We start from the raw sequence: 6,639 nt of genomic DNA on the forward strand, positions 1-6,639 counted from the left end.
TTTACTTATTGTATTATTTTGTACAGTTGTAAATTACAATAAATAAATAATTAAAAAAAAAAAAAAATTTATTTTCATTCATTTTAAATAGTGAGTAAACTCGTCCCACAACAGAATTGACATCACTGTTCTTCTTTTATTTATTTAGTGAAAGATATTAATACTTAAAAAGTAGAAAAAAAAGAGAAAATCCAATGCACTGGTAATTGATAGAAGTGGGGGGGGGGATAAATATATTTAAATTTAAATCATTAGATTTAATTTCATGTAGAATTTTAATTTTTGTGAAATGCTTAATTTTTTTGTTACAATTGAAAAACGGAAAAAACTTCCAAAATTTTAGCGTGTAGTTTATATTCGTTGTATAGCCGGTGGCTGGCGGGATTATTAACCTGGAATTTGGACTTAAACTTAAAACATATAGAATTTCATTCCTAAATATAGACTATATTTATAAATAAATAAATAAAATAAGTCAGATATCTTGAAATAATATTATAAATTAATATTTAACGTTACTTATAATTAGATATTATAGTTATAATTTGAATAAAAAAAAACTAGAACGTTTTAGAAGTTAACATTTTTGTTGATGAAAATGTAAACATTCTAGACCATCCAACCAATAATTGTTATTATTTGGGTACCAATATTAATGTCATTACATAAAAATAATATAAAAAAAGATATATTTAAACAAAAAATGTAATTAAAAAGTAAGAATATATCAATTAGTCATTGGACACCAGAAGAAAAGGGAAGGGATGATAACTTCTTTAACAAATAAAATTACAATCAATAATTAAATCTTGTTTTTAATGTGCTATAAGGGCTGGCTTACTCTGTAACACTTGTTTCATTACCAATGTGAAATACTAACCCTTAAGGGGGATAAGCCTGGAAGTGCCTAAAAGGTTTCTGTATAGAGAAAATCCAATGTTCTGGTTCTGATACAAGTGGGGGAGGAGACCAAATCCACCACATGTTGGTCCTTCAGTATAATATACACATTTAAAATTTAGAAAATTTCATATAGAATGTTAATCTTTGAGAAACGCTTATTTCTTGTTACAAGTGAAAAACAGGAAAAAGTTCTAACATTTTAGCTTTTTCCTTGGCTGGTAACGTTTGAAAACTGAAATTCCGATTTAGCACTTCATAAAACGTATAGCATTTTATTCTAAAACTTCTGTTTTTTTTTTTTTTTTGTTTTTTTGCCAGAGAACACCCCAGACGTCTAGACTGTCATTACGCAGCCTAGTGGTTTCGCAAGTAAGCCAAAAATCAAATGTAATAAACGCTTTTGTAAGAATAATTTTGAATTTCAGAATTTCTTGGAAATTCTGGCCGAAACGTCGGCATTATCAAATACTTTTTTTCAACTCCTTTGTGTTATATTCTGACCGCACCCTCATATATATTATCTTCGATGAACTATCTATAGTAAGAATATTCTCATCATTAAGATTTTTTTTCTATTTTGATTTTGTGAAGAATTTTCATATTCGAATTATGAGAAAAAATTGGAAACATTTTCAGAACTGTTGTTTTTTTCTTAGGCTCGGTCAAGAAAAAAAACTTAGATATTTATAATCTTTACACTTTCTTGAGACTGATTAATAAATTAAATAAATAATTCAAATTTTATCCATTTTTGTCTCAAAACATTTTATTTTTCTTATAAGTCCGACGTTTCGGCCAATCCGGCCATCCTCAGAGACATCTACCATAAAACAGCTTTTATTACACAACAATTTCTTGTATCTCTTTTGAAATTTGCAGTATAATTAATATTTTCTGATATGTTAATGGATTCAAGTATATTCCTTTTGAACATATTATTTTCTTTGTGTAAAGTGATTGTATTTTCAAAATCAAAAAAGTGCTGAAACAAAATTTGAAAAACAAGGAGAGGGATCCAAAAAAACCGCACTAGTACAACATGAAACCAATAACCAGCACTTTTTGATTTTGAAAATACAATGATTTTACATAAAGAAAATAATATGTTCAAAAATACTTGAATCCATTTACATATCTGAAAATATTAATTATATTGTAAATTTCAAAACAGATACAAGACATTTGAACCAACACTATGCAGAGATATTAAGTAAAATTAATTTATGAAAAATATAGGATAAATTAAAAGTGGTTAGTTATAATTAGCCTTGGTGGGATTTTTACTAATGAAATAAAGAGGAAAATTAACAAAAATATTGTTATAATAAATAATTTTAATGCTTGAACTGAGTGGAGGAAGGTTACAACTAAGGTTGTGATAAAATTTTAACAAGTGACTGTGATAAATAGAATTTAATTTTGTTTTTAATGTAAAAGTTGACTAATTAGGTAATTAGACATAATGTAGACTATACTTACTAATATGTTTACCTCAAGTTTTAATTTTCAAAGAAATTGTTGTTGTGACCTGGGCAGAATAGTCTGAATAGCCAGGAAGTCGAGTGTTTAAATATTTTAGTTACAAAAATGTATTAAGGTAAGATAAATTATAAATAATAATGTTAAGTAATTTGAATTGTTAAGATAATACATGTAATAAAAGCTGTTTTGTGGTAGATGTCCCTGAGGATGGCCGGATTGGCCGAAACGTCGGACTTGTAAGAAAAATAAAATGTTTTGAAACAAAAATGGATAAAATTGGAATTATTTATTTAAAGAAAACTTAGATGATTGTGCACTTAATTTTAAGTTCCGACGTTTATACCTTAGTAGTAGGCCTTCATTGAGGCGATGCTTGGGAGTAGTGCTTGGAATCGAGTTCAGCTTTCAGTGATTCTAGATAAAAATATCAAATCAGAATTTCACGAATTCACTTCTATTTCCTCAGTGAGGCAGTATCCTAGGCCCTATCCCCTACACCAGTCGTTCCTAACCTTTTTTTTTTTATGGCGGAACCCTTTTGGTTGAAGTAGGTAAATGGCGAAACCCTTATATTATCATGTGATACTATAGGGGTATTCATAATCTTTAGTTTAACATGTTAAAGCGTTTTAAATTAAAAAACTCATGTTAAATGAAGAAATATTTCCTTCTTTTACCTTGTTAAAACGATATAACATGGTTGAGAGTTAAATGGAGAATGACGTCACGCACAAACTAGCTGATCTCATCACCATTTTGTTTGTTGTAGTAACAAGCAATATAGTATTGTACATATTGCTTGCTCGTAGTTTGTCTTTTGATTGTGTTAGTATTGTTTTGAATGTTTTTAAAACTAATAAAGCAATGATTGACAATAATAATATTGTAATGACAGTTCTCTTATTCACAAGCTTAAAGATCAACAAGACACTGAATGGCCAAACTTACACACCTTCCACTTTTAGCTCACTTTAGGCATGTTCTAATAAATTACTTCAATCAAAACTTGGAAGTAAACAATAACGTAAAAGGAAAGGTTATAAAGCAAGTTCCTCAGAAAATCCGCTAGGAGCTATTATGCATTTAACATGACTTTAAATAGGGCTGTTAACAATCCAATACTTATAACATTTGACATGGTAAAACATTTCACATTTAAAACATCATGAATACCCCTCATGTAGACCAGTTGTTGCCTACCGGGGTTCCATGAAATAATTTAGGGGTCATTTCACGTCAACACAATTTTGAATATTCCCTTCTGGGATTTTCTTTAATTTTGCACAGGTTTTCTTTAATCATTTTAATATTTCTTAGCTTTTGATGCTCGTTACCATTCTTTAATTTTTCAATTTTATTTTTTAGGCTGATCACCTTTACTCTCCGTCGTAAAACTCTACCCTCCTATCCTACAGTATCCTTTCTAAACACTCTACCAATGTCTGTTGAACAGATTCGATACTTAGGACTCCATCTTGACAAGAGACTTACTTGGAATCCACACACAAAACTGAAACGACAAGAAACTGCTCGTAGATTCTGATTGCTACAACACTTACTTGGCAAACGCTCTAAACTTCCCATTCACTACAAAAAATTATTATACACTACGATAATCAGACCAATTTGGACATATGGATTTGAGCTCTGGGCCTCAACCAAACCATCAAATTCTTCCCGCATCGAATCCTTACAATCATAAATCCTTGATGCTCCTTATTACGTTACAAATAAACTCAAGATCTTAACATATCATTCGTTGCAGATTTGGCCCAAAATAGGTATGCGTATTTTCATACCAAACTCCTTACCCATCCTAACCCATTAATTCTGAATCTTTCATCCTTAACAATCACTGATAACCCTCCGAGGCGTCTGAAAAGAAGATGGCCACGGGACCTTCTAATTTAAATTAATGCGTGAAATACATATTTACTTATTGTATTGATTACTTGTACAGAAGTAAATCACATTAAATAAATAAATAAAAATACATTTTTTAGGCTTGTTATTAGGATTATGATGTATCAATATATATGATTATATATACATTTGTTTTAGTTGCTTACCGATATAATAAATTCCAAAGTTTCTTTTCTAGAATTTAATTTAAATTATTAATTGTAAATTTTTTTCAGTCTGAAACTTAGTATTAAAGCTTATTGAAGGCACAGCAGAGACGGCTCTGAGTTTAGCGATTCATTGTGTTACTTTCTGTTCTATATTTGTCAGATAGTTCATCGATCTGGTGTTTATCGCGTTTAATAATACAATTTAAATACTATACTTCAATAAAATAAATACGATATAATAACTTTAGTAAATAAAATTTGATGATATTTCATTGTATATTATATATTATATGTAAATGTTGTATCGACCAGCTTACCTTCTCACATCTTGTCTATTATGTCATAGTCAGCTGATTTTCGAGGTCCTCTGACAAATTCCGTCTCGATTTCTTGGAAAAGTATCTATCAAATGTCATCTAGATCGGGAAGGTAGATATATTTATAATAGTGGACAGGATTGTTAATAGGATTTCCGGAGACGTGTACGAGTTTTTGTGCCAACTTCCCTCAAAATTATTTTTATAGATCTCATCCATTATCAAACCATCTCAATGTGTTTCATTCCTCACCGCGCCTCCAAATCTCATACACGTGAGTTCATTGACGGCAGACTGTGTTTTCAAGCAATTTTTTTTTTTTTAATTTTAACTAAAGCTATTGTGAAAAACAATTATTTATATTCAACGAAATAAATATTTTTCCTTTTTTTTATTTACCTCGAACTAGGTCAAGGTAAGTTACTTTGCTCCTTTAAGGGACCGCTACTCGTTTAGACGGACCCGCAGACATCATTCAAAAACCAGATTGACGTGACTGACTTCAATCATGAAACTCTCTACCGTACCAGTAAGACTGACACTTGTGAATGTTGTAAATTTTCTTGGTAATCCATCAGTAACTCTTACACGATCAATCTGATGATCCACCTTTGATTTGACTGTCAATCCAACTTATCGTGTGGAGATCGGAGTGATTCGTATTCTTAAGTGTAGCTAACAGGTGATAAGGCTTAGAGGGAATGAGTGGTATACGTTCCTATCGGTAGAATATAAAAAGTTCAGTTGGCAAAACTCAAAAGTTATTCTCCGCTATAAAAAAAATGTTCAAACTTTTATTGTTGAATCACTTTTTATTGAATTTTAAAGTTAGGTGTGTTATTTAAGTTCTTCAGATTTTATCTGTGATTAATTAATTAATTGTCAGTTATATTTACAAATGTTTTTATTAGTGATAATGTCCAAACATGTAGCTACAGGTAACTCTGCTCTGGAAAATGGGACGGTCTTTATTCCTGTAAATCTATTCTCACGGGTGATGCTCAATGCATTATTTTTTTAAATTTAATTTCTAACCTCGTTTGAATATCTAAAATAGTAATTTTAATTCAAATAAAAAATATATATACATGATTTGAATTTATTTTGTTCTAGATTTAAATTTTTGTTTAGTTGGAAAATTGGTATTAATTTAGTAAACATCTGAAGTTAAGCGTTGGGGCTCCACTAAACATTAGAATTCCTCTCGTACCAATCCAAAATCTTCAATGCTACTTACTTTGTCACAAATAAAATACATTAAAAAAACCTTAATGTTCCATATGTAACCGATCCCGCCCGAACCAGAAACCATTCCTTCCATTAAAAACTCCCTAACCACCCAAACCCACTAGTTTCTAACCTTGCTTCCTCTGACAATCCACCAAGGCGCCTGAAAAGAAGATGGCCTCGAGACCTTTTAATGTAAAAACGTCATTAGAATGCTACCAATGTTTCTCTGCACGCCTGTATCTCTCCATTATAAACTAAAATCAAATTTATTGATGTACGTATGCAAATATCAATATATATATATATTTAAAAATTTAGTAAACAAAATTAACATTGCTCTTTTTATAGAATATTTGATTTTTTTTTTTTGCGTTTTAGTAATTTTTAACTTATTTGAGTGAATCAAAAATGAAGAATATAAAATAAAAAATCTGTTGAGGATACTCGTTAGATCACCACAAGAGACTTATATTATTCAGCGGTCATAATTATGTCTGTTTTTCAAATATACATAAATAATCAGTTGTATAATTGATAAATGTATGTTACGGTGGGTCTATTTACAGTGCAACTCAAACATTGCATTGCGTAAGAAATTAAATAAATATCTTAGATTTTTATACGGCAGTGCCTAC

This window comes from Halyomorpha halys, unplaced genomic scaffold (assembly GCF_000696795.3).
Source record: "Halyomorpha halys isolate HHAL.00 unplaced genomic scaffold, Hhal_1.1 Scaffold265.1, whole genome shotgun sequence".
Taxonomy (NCBI): domain Eukaryota; kingdom Metazoa; phylum Arthropoda; class Insecta; order Hemiptera; family Pentatomidae; genus Halyomorpha; species Halyomorpha halys.